Genomic DNA, 21251 nt, shown 5'->3' with positions numbered 1-21251 from the left:
ATATAGGGAATTTTAGAGGTGAAATCCCAATTTCAGACATGGACACCCAAAGTAGAAGGATGGTTCTTTTCCACAGGAAGAAAAGCACGAAACACCAGTGTTTCAAGGACAGATGAAAGGCTTCCACCAGAGGCCTAAGCCAGCCAGACTTCTCTGTCCTGGTAGCTTTTGTCTGAAAGCAACCCTTGGATATAGGGAATTTGGGAAGTGGAACCCCAATTTCAGCCATTTCTGCGTAGATAAGAAGGACAGTTCTTTTCCATAGGAAGGAAAGCACAGAGCCCCAGTGTTTCAGAGGCAGAAGTGAAGAGAAGTGGCTCTTGAGAGGCCAAGCCAGACAGACCTGTTTGTCCTGGCAGTTTTGTCATGGAGAGATCCTTGGATATATGGAATTTGGGAGAAGGAATCTCAATTTTGACCATGAACACCTTGAGAAGAAGGACAGGTCTTTTTCATTGGAAGGAAACCACTGACCCCAGTGTTTTGAAAGCAGGTGAGAGGCTTCCCCAAGAGGCCAAGGGCAGCCAGACCTGTCTGTCCAAGCAGATTTCACTGGGAGAAATCATTGGATGTGCAGAGTTTTGGAGGTGGAATCCCAGTTCTGGCCATGGATGCCTGCTCAGGATGGATGTTTTTTTCCTATAGGAAAGAAAAGCACAAAATCCAAGTATTCTGGAAGAAGATGAGATGTGGCCAGCCTTAGGCCAAGCCAGCCAGACCTCTCTCTCCTGACAACTTTCATCTAGGGGCTATCCTTGGACATAGGGCATTTTGGAGGTGGAATCTCAGTTCTGGCCGTGGACACCTAGACAGGAAGAAGAGTTCTTTTCATTAGGAATGAAAGCACAGAGTCCCAGTGTTTCAGAGGCACATGAGTGCCAGCCCTCAGGAAGCCAAGGCCAGCCAGATTTGTGATTCCTGGCATCATTTTTTTCTGGGAGCTATCATTGGATATAGGGAATACTGGAGGCAGATGCCCAATTTTGGCCATGGGTACCTGGTTGAGATGGATGTTTTTTCCCCATAATAAAGAAAAGCACATGGTCCCAGTGTTTGAAAGGCAGATGAGAGGTGGCCCCTGGGTAGCCAAGGCAGCCAGACCTGTCTCTCCTGGCAGATTTCATCTATAAACAATCCTTGCACTATAAGGAAATTTGGAGGAGGAATTCCAGTTTTGGCTATAGGCCCCTGGAGGAGAAGTGTTAGAGGGATGCCGCAGGAGACAAGACTTTTACACTTTGGCTCCAGAGACTCCTCTGTGGGCCATTCGCCCAGTGCACTACGGGAAGGAAATGATCCGCTTCACCATATACTGCAAGAATGAGAATTTTGTGGACATTCTGAAATTGTATGAGTTAATATTGAAAAGACCAATGTGTCAGAAAAAAGCGGACTTCTGTGTTTTTCCTGTCTATTCTAACATGGAAATAGACATTCAGTTTTCTTTAAAAAAGCTCCCGAAGGGACAAGTTCCAGTGAGGACAGAGTCAGCCGTGCTGGAGTTCAGAGTAAAAGACGTGGGGCAGCTTGTGCCTCTCTTGCCCAACCCTTGCAGCCCCATCAGCAAAGGCAGGTGGCAGACAGAAGACCACGATGGAAATAGGATCCTTTTGCAGCAAACACACAGTTGGTGTAGGAAGTCTGCAAAGCAGAAGAAGCAACCATATTCATCTGTGTCAACAGATTCCCACTTCACCACTCTGCCAGCCTTTCTTCCTCAGAGCCACCAATCTGAGCAGCCACAAGAAACGGGTCAAAAAAAGGTGCATCACACAAATAGCCTTGGTCATTATCTTGGTTTCTCCCAGCAGGACTTGAGAGACAGTGATCCAGGAGACTTCACGTGCAGATCCAGGAGTGCCTCCAGCATTTCTTGGTCATTTCAACGAAGCAAATCTCTGTTCTGCTTGCCCACAGTGAACTCCTCTTCAGCGCCAGAGACATTTCATTTCAGTGAACCATTTCAGTTTTTAAACACTGGGTCACCTGCAACCAGGTTAAAAACATGGAAATGCAGCCCCAAGCTTAACATTGATGACTTGGAAGGTGCCCAAGAGACTGATGTGGACACAGGGATGAAGCTATCCTTCTCAGACCTATCTGTGGTTTCTGCATACTCTGCCCTTAATGGGTTTTGCAGTGAGTTGGAAGACTCTCTTCCATCACAGAAACAAACTATCAGTAGGGCTAAACAGGCAGCTACAGGTGGAAGGCCTCTATCAGCCATGTGCAATACTTTTGAGTCAGCTGATGGTTCGCTGCCTTCTCTCTCAGAATGGTCTTCCAGCTCTTTCATGTCAGCATCTCTCTCTGAGCAACACAAACAGCCCTTGAGAGCAGCTCCCTGTAATCTGGATGATCATGTTTGCCCAGCTTCACCAGTCAGTGAAGAAGAATTTTACATCTGAGGTTTCTCTAACTTACACCTTCCACAGGAAATGTGTTCTACTTGTGAATGACAGCAGTGGGTCCACCCTGAGCTTACAGAAGGTCCCTGTTCAGGCGCCAGTTGTTAGAGGGATGCCGCGGGAGACAAGACTCATGATATCATGATCATCAAGTCTCAGTTTATTGTGACAGATTACACAGTTTATATATGTTCGTTAATTAGCTCATACATATTGCAAAAGCCAAGCTCATGATTGGTTGCTATGTGACTTGTACTATTATCTTAAAAGTATCTTTATGATTGATACATGCCTGTCCAGCTGGCCTTGCAGTTAGAACAGCTTAGTACCCCTTTGTTCTTCTCTATCTACTTCTACATACCAAGCAGTTTCAATATCCTGCTTTCTGCACACCATCTACTCTTCAGGGCCATGCGAACTTTGCAGCAGTCACGTAGCCCTCCCTATTTGGATTAATTTTACAGTATCATGTCCCTTGTTGTTCAACCATTCCTCTGTCAGGCTCTCTTCACTTATTGTGCTTATATCTATCAAAGAACTCCCTTTTCTTATGTCTTTTTCTGAAGCTGTTCCTGTATGGAAATCCCTTGAGGATTGGGGGACATGCCAGATGCTGCTGGGACAACACGAGAGCTGAGGGAAGAGCTGTGATGGATATTAAACTGTTCAAATGTGCTACTTGTGTTTGTTGGCAAGAAACCTTTCTGTGCCTCTGAGTGTCACCATCCCTGAGCCCAAAGGACACAAACCTGATGAGTTGTGGTTCCCACTGCAGGGGCACTTGGACCTTGGCTCTGCACAGGAGAGCTCTTCATCCGATTTCCCTCTTTTCCTCCCTCTGGGCATGGAGGGAGCTCCTGACTTCAGCCTGTGACTCGTGTGTGCAAAGAGCAAATCTGGGCAGAATTGGGGCAGGGAGGGTTTGGGGGGACCTTGGGATCTGTGCTGGGCACAGAAGGTGTTTTCCATTGCTCTGAGACTGTCTGCTGTGCAAAGTGGATTTAATATCCAGCAGGGGAATGACTTTTGCATTTGAGGGAGCTTTGTTGACTGACAAGAAATGAACATCCCTCTGTGTCTGGGGCAGCTCCTTCTCCAAGTAAAGCAGGTGGGAGCTGGAGCCCAGGAGCTGAAACCTGCAGGTGCAGCCTGGGCTGGAGGGAGCTCAGATTTGCACAAGGCTGCTCTGAGTGCCAGGGCTGGGATGGGGGAAATGGTGGGGTGGGGGTAGGGACAGAGTCTGATGGATTGTCAGCCACAAAGGGTCTTGATTAATCTTCACCAACTTAAAGCCTGTTCTATTTTAAGTTAATCAAAATGTTCAAGAGGAGAGCAGTAGAGGATGAAGACACAGAGACAGAAAGACAAAATAGATACAGAGAAGCTCACATACAGCTGCCAACTCCTGGATTCCAGCAATGTTCAGATGGAAATTCCAAGAGGAGGTAGAGCCAAGATGTGTACTTGCCTTCTGGTCAGCCTTAAATACCCCTTGGTCTTCCTGGGCCCTTCCCCCAGGTGGGACTTGGGGTCATTTGGTCACTCAGGAGCTGGGCTGGGGCTCCAGAGGTGGCTGTGGAGCATTGCCTGTGCTCTGCCAGGGACTGTCAGACACTGTTGGGCTGGGATAGAGGCTCTGGGGGGATTGGAGTTCCTGGGCAGTGCTGGGGTTCCAGGGCAGGGCAGAGCTGGACCTGTCCCTTCCCCCCCCACACATGAAATGTTTCCAGCCAGCAATCACCTCCAGTCTGTCACAACAGTCAACATTGGAGGTGAAATCCCAATATCAACATTGGCACCTGCAGGAGAAGGACAGTTCTTTTCCATGGGAAGGAAAGCACAGAGACCCAGTGTTTGGAAGGCAGGTGAGAGCCTGACTAGGCCAAGGCCAGCCAGAATTTTCAGGAATGGCACAGCCAGCCTGGGGCTCACACCGGTGCAGACTTCAAGCTGGCCATGCACAGCTCCGTGTTTCTCCCAGAAAGATCACTGCTGCAGCACCTGGGGGTTCCCCAGTGCTTGGCTTTTTATCCCCACTGCATGGAGGATCACATGGCAGGGCAAAGGATGGATCCCATGTGGCATCCAACCTGCCCTGATCCAGGCTGGGCACAGCCTGATGAACGATGAACACATCTCGCAGGGACATGGAAACTTCCCCTGAAAACCCAGTTCAGGGAGAGCCTGAGCTCTTTTGTGGCTCTAGGCAGGAAGATGCTCAGGATCTCCCAGAGAGGCTCAGCAGGCAGTAGGATTGTGCCTGCATCTCGCTCTGGAGAAGCCAGTGGCTCAAGTGAGAGCTGTGGGAATGATTTAGAATGCACTGAGAGGGGCCACAGTCCTGCACGGCTCTTACATCAGGAGCAAAGAGCAGCCTGGAGGCTGGGGGAGGCTGGAGCTGTACCACTGTGTGCTCATCCCTCACCTTCATGGGCAGCTGCCCCCAGAGTTGCTATGTACCACTTTTATGGTTCTCCTGTTGGGTGTATTTTGGAGCAGCTGTTATCTGTGGCTTTTTATGGTGATCCCGTGGAAAGCAGCCATTTGCCTGCCGTGATGAACTCAAAACTAATACTAATTCCTCATTCCCTTTGGTTTCATCTGGGCTATTTTAGTCTCTGTGTTTGATTGCTTTGTGTGGGTTTGTTTGCTTCTGGGTTTGGTCTGTTTTGGTTTGAGTTTTCTGTTTGCTTTTTCATAAGACTCAGGTGAAGTTGGCATAGCCAAACTCAAGAAAATGTACACCAGGCTTGACTTTCCAGAAATTACTTTTGGCTGGGTTTAACTGCATCCTCCAGGCTCAGGATCACCAGTACATTGGCAGGTTTTGCTCTGCAACATCAGCTTGCCCAGACTCTGCTCGGTGTTTCACCAATGGAGAAGACAATGGATATTGTGCCAAGCTTCCTTTCAAACAGCCAAACCTGCATCAGCATGACAGAAAAAAAGAAAAAAACAGAGACTATATTCACCAATTAGAGCAGAACCACTGTCCCACCATCTTGCCCTCCATTCTTATTAATTTTGTACATTGAGAGGCAAAGTTGGGCCTAAAGCTTCCATCTCTCCGTTCCTGATGCCATTTGACTCCAGCCTGGACTCCCCCTGATCACACTGCCTGCTGTCCACGTGGCGCTGGGGATGCTCAGCCTGGAAAGAGGAGACCCTGGGGAGGCCTGACTGCAGCTCTGCAGCACTGCAAGGGTGCCACAAGAAAGACTGGGACAGAGTGTTCCACAGGGCCTGTGGCACGAGGACAAGGGGGGACGGCTTTCAGCTGCAGGAGGCTGATTGAAGCTGGATCTAAGGAAGCTGCTCTTTGCCACTGAGGGTGCTGAGGCACTGGCCCAGGCTGTGGATGCTCCATCCTTGGGAACAGGGCTCTGAGCACCATGCTCTGGGGGAACGTTGCTAAGCATGGAACCAAAGGCTCTCTAGCTCAATGGTCATGTCACAATCCATGTCCCATCTGGAACTGCCAGCAGCCAGCAAGCAGCACAACACAACCGCTGGCCCTGGGCTCAGCACACGCTGCACGCTGCTCCTGCTGCTCCTGTCACCCTTCTTGTTCCTGCCCCGAAACCTCATCTCATCAGTCTCAAAAGCTGCCTAAGGCCTGGATTGTGTTATCCATCCCTGCAGGATGCTCACATTTGTCCTGAGGAAGGTAGGGTGCCATTCCATGGAGGTGGATCCCCCCAGCTGCCCGGGTGGGCTGGAGTTCTGGGCGGATGGGGTGGGACAGGGACCCCACTCTGAGGTTTTGCTACCTCTGCAGGCTGTGGCAGGCAGAGAAGACAAGATGGAGGTGGACACACAGGCTGATAGAGAGGAAAAGATGGAAGTGGATGGAGAAAAGACAGGAGAGGAAGAGATGGAGGTGGACACAGAAATTGATACGGAGGAGGAGATGGAGGTGGATGGAGAGCAGACTGGAGAGGAAGAGATGGAGGTGGATGTGGATGTGGAAGAGGAGATGGACTTGGACATGGAAGAGTACACCGAGGACATGGACATAGATGAAAAAGATGAAGAGGAGGCCATGGTCCTGGGATGAAGACCAATGCCAGCAGCAGGACAGGCATGTGGTCCACACAATGCAGAGTGGGTTCCCTGCAGCCAGGCTGGGGCAGGGCTGGGCTGGGTGGTCCCTGCTCAGGCACGTGGTACCCAGTGCATTGGATTCTGGTGGCCATGCCCAGCCTGTCCTGTGCTTGCTCTGGGCCACACAAGCCCCATGGCAGTGTCTGGGGCCCAGCCCCCAGACCCAGCCAGCCTCAGCTCTGGCAGCAGAGTCCCGCTGTGCCAGCCTGGGGACACACGGAAGAGCCCTCTGTGCCTGACTGCAGTGACCATGGCACCTGCTTTTGTTCCTGACTGATGGAGATCCCGGACAGAGATGCCACCCTTTTGTACATAGTTTTTACAGTTTGTTGTTGCCTTTAGGATATAGGTTTCAGGGCTTTGTTTTGTCTTCTGTAAATACATTTCAGATATTGTTGTTAGATATGTTCTTAGGTATATACCTTCTATAAACTGTTGTTAGTACAAATATTCTTACAAATCTAAATGTGTTCTGTGTTTTCATTGCTGTTCTTCTGTAAATAAACAACCGTGATTTTTCCCACCCCAGTTCTCTTTCCATTTGCTTCGGGCACAGGCTGTATTGGCCAAGTTGCGGTTTCCACTTGCTCCAGGTTCCCAGGGCTGGAGGTTCATGGAGGAGCTGGCACAGCCACCCCAGGAGGGGTTGTCCCACTCAGAGGGTCCCGCTGACAGAGGTCACTGTCTCCTTGCAGTCTCTCTGGACACACTGGGTAGCTGCAGGGGCAAATCCCAGCGTGCCCTGTCCCATGGGATCCCATGGGATCCCATGTTGGAGCAGGGCTGAGCCTGTGTTGTCCTTCAGAGCCTCATCCATGGCTCTTCCCTGGGTAGCCCCAGTGATAGTAAAAGGGTTTTAAAATCATAGGGATTTAGGGTTAACAGGAAAAATAAGCTTAGTAGGCCCTGGAAAAATAAATACCCCAAGCACCAGAAGAACTTGTACTCACTACAACTGCACCTGCGTAGCTAGTACATGATAAATGGTATAATAGTTAGATGTGATGATTGTTTAGTCATTAAATATAATTACTGTTTAGTCATAAGAATAATCATGAGAAACTGTGGTCAGGAACCTAAGAAAGATCACAAGAAACTCATGTCAATGTATATAAAAGAACAATATAAATTTAATAATTAATATGTGAGTTATGTAACGATAGAATATAAAATACATTCAGCTTGAAAGCCATGTTGGAGTCAGATTTGGGTCTGTACCCCTGACTCCCAGAGCTCTTAGTAAAAGCACATGAATATAATCATATCCTGTGATTATGTGTGTTCCGGAACGCTAACACCAGGGACAGCGAGGGTGCACTGGGCTGTGGGCAACCCCTGTTCCTGGGCATCCTGAGGGGCTGGAGCAGCCTGGAGGCAGCCTCAGCACAGGGGCCTCGGTCCTACATGGACCAAGATTTCCTTTGGAAGCCCCCTCTGTCACCAGACTCTGGTACAAGCACAACACAAATTGATCCTCCTAGTTAAAGGTGTGATGTTCATTGGCACAAATTTGTCCCTTGGACTTTCTAGCACAGCAAATGGCAGCGCTTGTCATCCCTGTTCTGCACTCCCTGCTCCGGCACCAAAACATCTGAACCTGACAGAACATCTTTAATTAGCACCAACCTGCAGAGAGCTGCAGGGAGAGAACCCACCCCCAACCACCCAGAGGAACACTTGACATTGATAATCGGGGGCAGAGGTGAAACTGAAGTATTTTAATGCCGAGAGAGGGAATATTTAAATTGCTGAATTCATTCTCCAAGAACAATAACGAAAGCTTTTGGTCTCCTCACCTGACATAGATGTGTATTGCTGAGGTGTGCTTCTGGGTTATGTCTCATTTTAATTCATCTGTTCAGAACTCTGATGCTGATCCTGGATGAGGTGCAGAGATGATATTTCAGAGCCAGATGAGCTCAGCACAGCTTGTGCAACGCAGAATTTCCAGACCCAGACATTCAGGCCATGCAAACGGGGACTTTTTCATCTCTGTGCAATGATCTGTATTAGGACCTCACTGCTGTACCACTGACTTGTCAGAGCTGGCCCCTTGATCCAGCTCTCCCCAGTCACTGCACAGACTTCACTCCAAGCGGTTTCTGATAGAGTTCAGTAGCACCTGGGTTTTAATCCTGGTTTTTCTTCATCTTCTCCTGAGCTGCCTCCAGACACGCTGTGTGGGCACTGTCTGACAGCAGAGCATTAACGTCTCACCTCCCTGACACTGAGGTTCATGTCACAGCTTTTCATCAAAAGCAGCAAATAAATGATTTCCACTGGGTCCCACACAGCTCTGTGGGGACTTTGTGTGGCTGCACTTCCAGCACGAGCCCTGGTGCACAGGAATTTCAGGAGGAGATACAGAAGCAATTAGCCATTCACACAGAAAAACATCACTTGGCATGGCCCAGATCCCCACAACACAGCAGACTCTGGTAACCCACACTCTGCACTTTTACGTTCACCTCTGTGCCTTACTTTGCCTCTCACTAAACTCCTCCCAGTTTCCCTCATGCTCAGGTTCCCAAGATCATGACAAGCAGCACTGGGAGCCAGGAGGGAGGATGGGAACTGTCCCAAGGCTTGACAAGACTTCTCTTCTCAGGCCTGACAATTCCAGCCAAGGAGAGAGGAAAAGTCTGCATGAAAGAGGTGTGAAATCAAAGCAGTAAGCAAATCTAGGTTCAGTGAGGGAAGCTGAAGAGGTTTTCAATGTTCAGAACAAGATTAGCAGCTCCAGACACAGGAGGGATGCATTGTTTTCCCTGCTATAACAACTCTGTTATGCAAATTGCGACTCAAATCCTTCTCCCCAGCTCTGGGACCTCTTCAGCCACAAACGTGGTGCTGAATTTTTAAAGCAATGTGGAAGCTGGTCAGAAAGGTGGTTTGCAAATAAAAATCCCAGAGGACAGTTTGGGAACACCAGCAGGAGCAAAGAGAGGCAGAGCCTGGCCCCCGGGGTGCAGCACAGCTACATGACACATGCCTGAAACTCTAAGAAATTAAAGAACTTGCCACTTGTTTCTCTCCCACAGGAGGTACAGGAGGTAACTTGAAAAAAATGGAAATGCCTGCAGCCTCCTGCCCACAGAGGAATAACACAGCACCAAAAGAAAAAAAAATAAAAAAGAGAAAGAAATTGGACTTGCTCACGGAGGAAAGCCTGGCATCAAGTTTTATCCCCTTTCAAAGCATCTTTCTACCCCCATCTCCCTGGTTAGGATACAGGTCACTGCTTCAGTTTTTACCTGCTGTGTAAAAAAAAAAGGACCATCCCACAGGTTTGTGCCTGAGGAGTCAAAGGGAATTCCCATGCCTCGTGCCCATCTGTCCCTCTGTCTGTGTGTGTGTGCAGTGTCTTCTCCCAGGTAACAACCAACAGGACAAGAGGAAACAGCCTCAAGTTGCACCAGTGGAGCCCTAGATTGGATATTAAGAAAATTTCCTCACCAGAGAGTTGCCAGCAGTGGCACAGGCTGCGCAGGGCACTGGAGTCACCATCTCTGGAGGCATTTAAAAGAAGTGTGGATGTGGCACCTGGGGACATGGTTCAGTGGTGAGATTGGCACTCCTGCAGGAATGGTTGGACTCCATGAACTCTGAGAGCTTTTCCAAGCTAAACAATTCTTGCAAAGATCCTTGACTCAGTGTCCCAGCCAGGGTGAGGACTGCTTGTGGCCCTGGGCTCAGCATGGCAGGCCTGGTGCTCACACCAGTGCAGACTTCAAGCTGGCCATGCACAGCTCTGTGTTTTTCCTAAAAATATCACTGCTGCAGCACCTGGGGTTCCCCAGTGCTGGGCTTTTTATCCCTACTGCATGGAGGATCACATGGCAGGGCAAAGGATGGATCCCATGTGGCATCCAACCTGTCCTGATCCAGGCTGGGCACCAGCAGGGGAAGGTGTAGTGCAATGTCTGCACAGCCCAACCAGCCATCCTACCCCAGCCACTGGATGAGAGGGGAAAACAGGTGGGGAGCGACTCCAAACAGCACTGTCTGATTTATCTTAGCCAAAACCAGCACTGGGGGTTGTTGGGAGAAAGGGAGAATTCACATGTTCGGTGACATGTGGAAGGGCCCTGATCAGATTCACAGAGTAAGGAGAAATTCTGCATCCCTGATTTGCAGTATTTGCAGCTAAAAATCACACCTGTCTGCCCAGGTAAAAGCAAATGTTCCATAGAGAGCTGGGTGGGATTAGGTTACAAGCAGATATGAATAGGAAAGCAGCAGTATGTGACTTCTGTGTACTTCTGAATGATGTTGCCCAAGACTGAGGTGCACAGTAATAAGAAATGGAAAAGCAATGATGAGAAAATTAATAGACATACACAACAATGGAGATGAGATTGGATTCTGGTTTGAGGCAGGACTTAGTTCCAATAAAATCTGCCAGGGAAGAGGCCTGGCTTAAACTCGCATTGCTTGCTTTCCTTTGAAGAACAACAATATCCAAAACATGACAGGTAGAGGTTGGTAATTCAACTGCAAACCTCAGGAGAGGAAGGATTGCAGGAACCACAAGAGGAAGACAAATTGTAGTCTCATCAAACAACAGAAAAGTCCAGTGCCTGTGTATAAATATACAGTGCTTGTGTTGGAAAATGCAAGTCTGAAGTGAATCCCAGGTGTTTGACTTCACGAAAATTAGCAAGCCCTGATTTGATTTCCTTCCCAGATGGTGAATATGAAATCCCTGGGCAGATGCCTCAGTTCCAGGTGTAGGTAGAGTTACTGTATCCAGGAACCTCTCCTCTGAATCTCCCATTTTTCTGAAAACAAGTCCACACAGTGGCCCCAGTGGCCGGCACGTGTCACCCTCTGAGCTGCACTGGCTGAGATTTAGATTTCAGCCCAACTGAAGAACAACAAAGGCTCCTTTGTGCCCATACCCAGAGACAGAGGCCAGAACAGCTTTCAGCAACTGTTTGAGAACTGACCCGGTCTTTATCAGAACAATCTTAATTGATGTTGGAAGGTATTTAAAGGGCAAACACAGGTGGCTCTAATCCCCCTGCTCACTTAACCTGGGCAATGTAGCTCTTCTTTTGGCCAAGTTCAGCAGCCCAGTCATAGAATCCTAGAATGGTTTGGGTTAGGAAGGAACTAATGACCATCTCATTCCATGTCCCCTGCCTTCCACTATGCCAGGTTGCTCCAAGCCCTGTCCAATTGGCCTGGAACACCACCAGGGATGGGGCTTCCACAGCTTCTCTGGCCAGTCTGTTCCAGGGTCTTTCCAAACTCACAGAAAAGAATTTCTTCCCACTCTCCTTCTAAACCTGTCCTTTGTCAGGCTGACCCCTGTAGAGTTGTGTTTGCACTGTATATCCCCTCATAATGCTTTGTCCCTCCATATCCCCTCTTTGTACCTCTTTGGTTCATCCCAGCTTCCCCATCAGTACCTGTATGTGCATCAAACCCCAACCCATCCCCCTGTCTCCTCCCAGGTGATGTGTCCATCACCTGGTGACCCTTCCCCTTTGTCCAGATCCTTCCCCCAGGGTCACCAGGTAGCTGGACCCTGGCTGGGACTCCTCCCCAACCCCCTCCTCAGTGGTCACTCTGAGGCCTTGCCCCCCGAGAGCCACTCCCATGTCCTTCCCCCGCTGGCTGTTTGGTTTTCCCTGCCCCCCTATACCTGGCTGCTCTGGGCGGGGCCCGCTCTCTCTTGCTCCGGAGGCCCTTCGAGGTCAGATGTGGCCTGGGATCTCTCCAGGCCCTCATTAAACTTTGGAACTAATCCTGAGGGAAAGCACCTCTTTCCTTTGCTTGTGGGACCAGCCAATCTTTGGACTGACGTGGGAGCTTCTCCAAGCCCCCCGGGATCCAAGGAGATCCTTCCCTCTGCCCACCTCACCCCACTGCCCAGATGGCCAGGCTCCACAGGGAATCTGTCCCCTTGGATTCGAGGGTGAGATGCAGCACTGGGGCTCTGTGGTTTCTTTCCTGTAGAAAAGAACTGTCCCTCTTGTCCAGGTGCTCTTGGCCTCAGGCACTTGACCACTATAGAGGGACACAGAAGCTCGGTGCCCAGTGGGGTGGAGGCTGAGGAGAGCAGAGGAGAGCCCTGGGAAGGACTGAAGGGTGGTTCCAGAGGTGGTGGATCCTTTGACATGGCAGAGAACAGCCAGAGAAAGAAAAGACTCATGTGAAGGGGGATGACAACAGCCTGCAGGGACAGAGGCGCAGGGCAGGGACACCGTGGGACAGCCTGGGCTGCAGAGGGCTCAGGGATGTGCAGCAGCTGCAAGGCCGACAGAGCCAACCTGTGCAGCCCTTTGGCCATGGCTGCTGGCCCTGGGCCTGAGGCCACCAGGGGACAAGTGACCCTTGCAGCCCTGGGGCCTCAGTGCCTCCTTGTCCCTGCTCAGCAGCCTGGCAGGGGCCGCCCCATGGTCCTGCCCTTGGCACTGCACATCCCCACATGCCAGTGCCCATCCCGGGAAGAGCCCTGAGCAATGAGGGAGGGACAGGATCTGCCTTGCCAGGGGCTGGGGCACAGGCCTGGGCCCTTTGAATTCCTGAAACACATCCAGGTTTGCTCAGCACCAGAGACACCTTTCCCTTGCTTGTCCCCAGCTCTCATCACTGCCTCCAGTGTTCTGCTCTGACGGGAACCTGGGGACACTTCCTCAGTCCTGTCCCTCAGTGGGACCCATTAAAACTTCAACAAACTTTGGAGTTTTAATTTAACTTTGAGTTCTTTAGAAGTTTTTTGAAGACACTCTCAGGGACTGAGTCTGATGTAAACAACTCCAAAGCCCTGAGAGGGTCATTAAAGGTTTCCTATTCCAGTTGTGGAGAAAGATTTCAAAGTGCTTTTAAGAAATACACATTCCTGTTTTATAGGGTGTATTTTATTACATTTCTCTTTAGATCAGAGGTGATTGCAGCATTCTGTGATTGATATTGAGCCAGGGTCTCCCCTCAGGAGCTCTGGCCTGCTCAGAGAAGCTGTGCCCTGAGCTCTGGCCCAGCGTGGACAACCTTGCTCCACATTGCCCCAGCCCATCCTGTCTGTCCTCACTCACCTGGGATCTGCTGTGCCTGCAGAGCTGGCTGCACCCAGCCTAAGAGGGGCTTTCCCTTTTTCTATGTTTGGAGCAATCTAAAACTCCTGAGTTTCCCCATGAAAACAGACACCCTCCTCAGGTGTGTGCCAGCCCAAGGTGCCACCAAAACCACTCCAGACCGGCCCTGGGCCAGCTGTGAGGGTGGATCATCAGCCCCAGCTGCACTGGGCACTGCAAGGGGCTGTGGCCATGGGCACTGCACTGACCCCACTGCTGGGTTTGGCTGCCACGGCAGCCCTGAGAAATTAAACTGTCCTTGGAAACACTGGGGAGGACTGGGACATACTGGGGAACACTGGGAATGCTGTGGGACACACTGGGACATACTTGGAGTGATCCTGTGGGGCAGTGGGACAGCCTGGGAACCTGAGGAACACTGAGGGGGAATCTGGGTGGGCTGGGATGGACTTGGGGGTACACTGGGACACACTGGGACATACTGGGAGTGAAAGTGGGGGATACTGGGACAAACCAGGGACATTGCGGGGAAGACTGGGCAACACTGGGGCATATTGTGGATGACATTGGGAGGAACTGGGAGGGCCTGGGAATGAACTCAGGTGTATTGGGAGGGACTGGGCTGGGCTGGGAGGGACTGGAGGGGCACTGGGGTTTGTACTGGGCTGTACTGGGGATGAACTGGGCTGTACTGGGAGGGTCTTGAAGGGTTGAATGGGCTGTTCCCGCCCCCGCCACCTCCCATTGGCCGAGGCTCCCGCCCATCATCATTGCCTCCAATCAGCGCCAGGGATCATGTCTTTGGGGGCGGTGCCTGGAGTCTGCGCCATCTTTTCTTTTGCCTACAACTCCCGTCATGCCCCGCAGCCCCATAGAGCCCCATTGGGGCCGGGACTACAACGCCCGTCATGCCCCGCGCTCCACAGAACCCCGGTACCGCCCCCATCTGTCCCATCAGTGCCCCCCAGACCCTCCGGGATCCCCAAGTGCCCTCAGCGCCCATTCCGGACCCCCCAAAAGCGTCCTCGGATCCCCTGAGTGCTCCCAGCCCCACAGGTGCCCGGTACAGCCACTTCTGGGAATTCCTCTCCTCTCATCCCCCACGGCCCCAGAGCCCCTCAGAACACAGTTCCGCGCCTAAAATTCCTGCCGCGCCCTGCGGAACCCGGTTAAATCTCCCCAAGCTCCCCCGAGTGCTCCCCCGGACCCCGAACATGGTAAAAAATGATGACAAAAATAATACAAATAAAGAAAAATACAATAAAGGGGGTAAAATCAATAGCCAATAGTGGTCAATGAATTAATGAAGGGAATTGTGTTACTTAGAACCAATGACCAATCCGTTTTTGGTTGCAAAAAACATACAGAGATTTTTTTATAGAAGCATTAAGATGAAATGTTAAAATATAGAATAATATTTTTATGCATAAGCAATAAAATTTTAATTATTATTATCAAAAATCAATTAGTTTAATTAACTTAATTAAAAATTAACTTAATTTTAATTATTAAGAAAAATGCACAATTTAAGAAAACTGTTTTGGGATGTCAGTCCCAGGTGGGCAATATCTGGGGCTAAGGAGCATGTGGTAAATGGATGTGATTCATGCTGAGTAAGTTATTGTCCTATATTGCAAGACAAGATGTATTCAAATGATGTCTGTTAGAGGTTGTTTCACTGTATTGTTTATTTTATCTTTTAATTTTCTTCCCTCATAAAGAACTGTTATTCATTCTCCCAGTTTTTTGCCTGAGAGCCCCCCTTAACTTCAAATTTACAGCAATTCAGAGGGAGAGGATCTACATTTTTTTTCCCATTTCAGGGGAGGCTCCTGCCTTCCTTAGCAGACTCCTGTCTTTGCAAACCAGGACGGATTTTGGCACCCAACGTGTGGCTCAAGGGCACAGGAACAAAAAAGGGAATAACAGTTCTTGAGTAATCCAATTTCTGTGTGCTGCTACAGAAACCTCGTTCAGCGGCACCCTGTGCTCCAGCCTGCCCTGGTTTGGGTGGCACGGAACCGTGGCTGCATTTCTCCATTTGCAGGCCCTGATCTAAACACGGCTCCTACAGCCAAGGCTGCTGTGGCTGTTCTCCGGTTTGTTTTATGGGTGAATAAGGGGAAGAATTCATGGATCTTTAACTTCCTCTGGGAAACAGGCACATGGATTCACAGCTATCACACACTGACTGTGTGCTTTTGGGGTTACTTTAATAGTGGCACCTACTGTGAGGAAATGACACCGGGGGAAATTTTGTCCCAAGCCTTTAACCATCTCTTTGGGTCTGCCCCACCAGTTTGTGAAGGGCTCAGATCCACTCCAAATACCAATGATATCATACAGGGGCTGTGTTGCTGTTAGCCCTGTTCTATTTGGCACAGAGAGACAAGGGAAGATTAACCTGGAAAACCACCCTGACACCCAGCCCAGAACCTGACACGGCCCCAGAGACCAGGGATGCTGCTGCCCCAGAGCCTGACCCTGCCCCACAGCCACCCCAGATATGAACCACCCAGACTGGGTGGGGGTCTGCTGAGGGAGATGCAGGAGATGCTGAAGAAGTGCATTCCCCAGCTGGTGAGAAGCCCTCCCCCTGCCTCGAAAAAGGAGAGTCTGATGGGGCAGCAGTGGAACCCACATATGTTACAACTGTCCAGGTTCCAGGTGAGCCACAAAGGCAGCCACAGCCAGCAGCAGTCGCCCCTGTGGAAACAAGGAGGTCTAAGATGGAATCAGAGCACCCAGATAAGGGAAGGCCCTCACAACCCACAGGGGAGCCAGAGGTTGTGATCATCACCGAGTCCCTGATGTACAAAAGTCTCCGTAACCTGCACAAGGACATTGAACGACGGAGACGTGAGGCTTATACAACCTGACTGCTTCAAGTCTGAGACCTCATGGGTACAGGTGTCCAGCTGGATGGTGGTGAGGCAAGGAATTTGGGACCCTTGACCGAGGACTCAGGTATGAATCAGATTTTTGTAAGGGAGCCAGGGTCCCTTTCCCTCTGGGAGCTGATTTTAATGAGTGCCAGAGAGAGGTTTGTCCACAGGGAGAGAATGCAGGAGCACCAGCATAGAACGTGCTGGAAAACCTTGAGGAAGGGATCCAACAGCTGAGGGAAGTGGCAGCATTGGAGGTACTCTTTGGGAGGGATGGACAGCATGATAATGACCCCGACAAGGTCAGGGGCACAGGGCAAATGCTGTGGAGTCTGGCAAGGCTGGGGCCATCTCAGTACACCACCTTCATTGCCACGATTAATGCCGATAACAGCCGAGAGACAGTGGGCTCTGCTGCCAACAGCTGAGAAATTGTGAGAGTATGATCCATGGCCCAGTGCAGGCTCATGGCTCTGCTGTGGGCAAGGAACTCAAAGAGGAGATGAGGGAGATGAGGGAGGAGGTGAGGAGGAACAGTTCCCACATTGCCCCAGTGCGAGTCACAGGCCCCAAAGTCAGAGCCCAATGTTCCCCAGCCAGAGAGAGAGGGTACGCCCCACGGGTTGGCCTGGGGTTCTTTCTGCGTGACCATGGGGAAGACATGGGAAGGTGGGATGGGAAACCCATTTCTGTCCTGGCAGCGTGGGTGTGTCAGCTCAAGGAGGGAAGCACTGACCGAGGGAATTCCAGTGAAGTGAAGGCAGCCTCAAACTCCCATGACCGAGCTGCTGAGTATGATTTGTCAGATCACCTTTAAAATACCTCTACCATGTATGCCTAGGAAAGAAATAATAACCAGGGTTAGAGGGGCCCTGTCTCTAGCCAGGGAGAAGCACTGGAAAACTGGATCTTCTGGATGGTATGGATCCGATGGCCTGGCATGTCAGAGTCACAGAAATATGAAGCCTTAGCTGATACTGGTGCACAGTGTACCCCAATGCCATCGGGACATGTCGGGGCAGAACCTGTTTCCATTGCCGGGGTGACGGGGGGATCGCAGCAATTGACCCTGTTGGGAGCCAAGGTGAGCCTGGCTGGGAATGAGCAGCAGAAACATCCATTGTGACCGGCCCAGAGGCCCCGTGTGTTCTGGGCATAGACTTCCTCCAGAACGGATGTTACAGAGACCCAAAGGGACTCAGGGGGGCTTTTGGCATAGCTGCTGCAGAGGCAGAGGACATTAAGCAATTGAACACCTTGCCTGGACTGTCAGAGAACCCATCTGCAGTAGGACTCCTGAGGGTGGAAGAGCAACGAGTGCCAATTGCCACCTTGACAGTGCACGACCGGCAGTATTGAACGAATCGGGATGCCGTGATCCCCATCCACAGAATGATCCGTGAGCTGGAGAGCCAAGGGGTGGTCAGCAAAACCCACTCACCCTTCCACAGCCCCATCTGGCCTGTGCACATGTCTGATGGAGAATGGTGATTGACTGTGGACTATTGTGGCTTGAATGATGTGACTCCACTGCTGAGACATGCGGGAACTCCAGCACGAGCTGGAGTCCAAGGCAGCAAAGTGTGAGAACTCAAAATGTCTCTCAGACATTTTTAGACGTTCCAGGTCTTGATCAGAGGCACTCTAGACCCCGGCAGGCAGCTGGAAACAGCTGTGATTTTGAGTTTGAGCCATGGAATGAATTAACAAATTTGAAAATGGAGCAAGCAGTCACAAAAGGTTAGATAGTATAGTAAAAGTAGTTACAAAGTAGAGGGGAAATTTTTTTAGTATTGTACAGGGGGATTTTAGCACATGTACAGGGGGGTTTTTACTTTGTACGTGGGGGTCAGAAGTTCTAAGATGGAGGAAAGTGGGCTGATCCTGTTCTTCCTCCTTCTTCTTCCTTACCTCCATGTTCTCGGTGATGTTGGCACTCACAGATTGGTTTAGAGTAGAAAAGCACTTTGTAATATAGGTAGTAGGTATTGGGGAATAATTGTAAACATGTTATACATAATATATCTTATAAAAGATAGCAGCAGCCCTGGGCAGGGAGAGAGAAGAAGACACCAGACAGTCAGGGTGTCAGGAGTGTGTGCGTCTCTGCCTGGGCCGCTGACCAAACAGCCGCAGCCCGAGAACACAATCTGTTAGATAACCAGAAATAAACTGTCTTGAGACTGAACAACAAGAGACTGCGGAGTTTTTCTTTGAAAGCATGGGTTGGAGAAGAGACTTTACCACCACACACCAAGCCCGGGGTTCTCACACCAACCTTGCTGATTCTGTGATGCTATGAAACCACCCTTGGAGCAGTTGCAGGAGGAGCCCTGGGCCTCCTCTTCAGAAGCTCCAGCAGCCCACGTCCCTCAGCTTCTCCTCACAGCCCCAAAGCCCATCCTGTCAGTCCTGCAGAGCCTCTGCAGCTCCTCCTCACTGCCCAGAGCAGGGAGCCCCACAGCCAGACACAGCAGCCCAGATGTGCCCCCCTGGCCTGGGGTGCCTCTGGCAAGGGAGCAGCACCAGGCACTGCAGGAGCCTGCAGACAATTCCTGCAGCACTTGTGGGATGATCCTGCTCCCCAAGGGACGTTCCCATGGTGCCAAGTCAGGAACTGCAATGGGGAGTGGGGCCAGAGAGGAAAGGGCAAACATGAATGGGATGTGTGCAGGGGAGGGAACAGGGTTGGGAAAGAGGAAAAAATTTGTAGAAGGAAGAGGAAAGAAAGCAAAGGGGAAACAAAGGAAATGCTCAGGGCAGTTTGGGGGTGGCTGCCAGGCAGCCCTGGCTCTGAGCAGCAGCATCTGCAGTGGGACAGGAAACTCCCAGCTGATGGGAACAAACTTTCTGGCTGACTGCAGAGGCCAGGACAAAGCTGAGTGGTTTCCCTGGCATCCCCCAGCCCTTCCTGGCCCCAGGGGCTGATGGCATTTGTGCTGCCTCAGGTTCATGTCCCCACACCAACAGCATGGGGGTGCTCCTGCCTGCTGTGTGCAATGCAAACAGGGACTGCCGAGCCAGTGCTGCCGTGTCTGTACCTGCAAGGATGCGGCACCTCTGTGAGCTGGGGGAGAGGCCAGGGCTGCAGAGGGGGGATGTTGTTGGCAGCTCCATGAGGACGCTCTGGGACACTGCCCTGGGCTGTGCAGCGCACTGGGGATGGATCAGCCCCTGCTCTGCTGCTCCTTCCCATCTCCCCCAGGGCCCTTGCAGAGCCAGCCATGCTGTTTGCCCCCAGCCTGCCCACGGCCAGCCTGGGGCTGCTCACGGGGGTTTTCTGTGCTGAGCATTGGCCTGGCCGTGTTCTTGAGAGAGCCTGGGCAAGGAGCCTGGAGCCCCCAGGCCCTGGCCTGAGGCGTCAGCGCTGCCCCAGCAGTGCCCATGGCCTGTCCCTGCTGCAGCCCCGGCACTGCCACCCCCAGGACTGTGCCCGGCCCCGAGAGCACTCAGGCCCTGCAGCAACACCAGGGCCACCAGGGCAGCGGGGCAGGGCCACGGGAGCAGCACTGGCAGCACCAAGTGCTGCTGCTCCTGGGCACAGCTGCTGTGCCAGCCCGGATCTGCCCCAGCTCTGCACACAGACATTGCTGCTGCTGCTCCAGAGAAGGCAACAAAAGGGCATCTCTGCAGAAAACTCTGCTGGGACATCCTTTAGATCCTTTAAAGCCATTGAGAGCACAGCCCCTCATTGACACAATCTGTGGCCACAGGGAAGGTGGAGAGAAACAAAATGAGAAATGGCACAAGGATGACATTTATTTGTGGACAGCATTAAATGTAAACAAAGAAAAATTACCTCCAAGAGGAAAACAACATGAAGTATCAAAGATGACTTTTATTCAAAGTTATTTGCAGAAATTTGCTAGCAATTTAATATTCCTGAGAACATCCAATCATTAGTGTCCTCACTGCAGCCTTGAGCTCCTGGTTCCTCAGGCTGTAGATGAGGGGGTTCAGGGCTGGAGGCACCACCGAGTACAGAACTGACAGGGCCCGATCCAGGGATGGGGAGGAGATGGAGGGGGGCTTCAGGTAGGCAAACATTACAGTGCTGAGGAACAGGGAGAGCACGGCCAGGTGAGGGAGGCAGGTGGAAAAGGCTTTGTGCCGTCCCTGTTCAGAGGGGATCCTCAGCACAGCCCTGAAGATCTGCACATAGGAGAAAACAATGAACACAAAACAACCAAGTCCGAAACACACACTAAGCACAATGAGCCCAAGTTCCCTGAGGTAGTATTTGGAGCAGGAGAGCTTGAGGACCTGTGGGATTTCACAGAAGAACTGGTCCAGGGCATTGCCATGGCACAGGGGCAGGGAAAATGTATTGGCTGTGTGTAGCAGTGAATAGAGAAAGGCACTGGCCCAGGCAGCTGCTGCCATGTGGGTACAAGCTCTGCTGCCCAGGAGGGTCCCGTAGTGCAGGGGTTTGCAGATGGACACGTAGCGGTCGTAGCACATGATGGTCAGGAGATAAAATTCTGCTGAGATGAAAAAGACAAAAAAAAAGAGCTGTGCAGCACATCCTGAGTAGGAGATGGTTCTGGTGTCCCAGAGGGAATTGTGCATGGCTTTGGGGACAGTGGTGCAGATGGAGCCCAGGTCGCTGAGGGCCAGGTTGAGCAGGAAGAAGAACATGGGCGTGTGCAGGTGGTGGCCGCAGGCTACGGCGCTGATGATGAGGCCGTTGCCCAGGAGGGCAGCCAGGGAGATGCCCAGGAAGAGGCAGAAGTGCAGGAGCTGCAGCTGCCGTGTGTCTGCCAGTGCCAGCAGGAGGAAGTGGCTGATGGAGCTGCTGTTGGACATTTACT

At 51.2% G+C, this 21251-nt stretch overlaps 1 protein-coding gene across 1 annotated transcript in view; it reads left to right on the top strand.

Annotated features, from left to right (window-relative positions):
* Positions 1-21251, top strand: part of LOC144248867 (uncharacterized) — a 770489-nt gene that overhangs the window by 736456 nt on the left and 12782 nt on the right. The gene's annotated exons all lie outside the window — the stretch shown is intronic.

This window comes from Lonchura striata, chromosome 36 (genome assembly GCF_050655825.1).
Source record: "Lonchura striata isolate lonStrDom1 chromosome 36, ASM5065582v1, whole genome shotgun sequence".
NCBI classification, from domain to species: Eukaryota; Metazoa; Chordata; class Aves; order Passeriformes; family Estrildidae; genus Lonchura; species Lonchura striata.
This window is presented reverse-complemented; position numbering and strand designations above follow the sequence as displayed.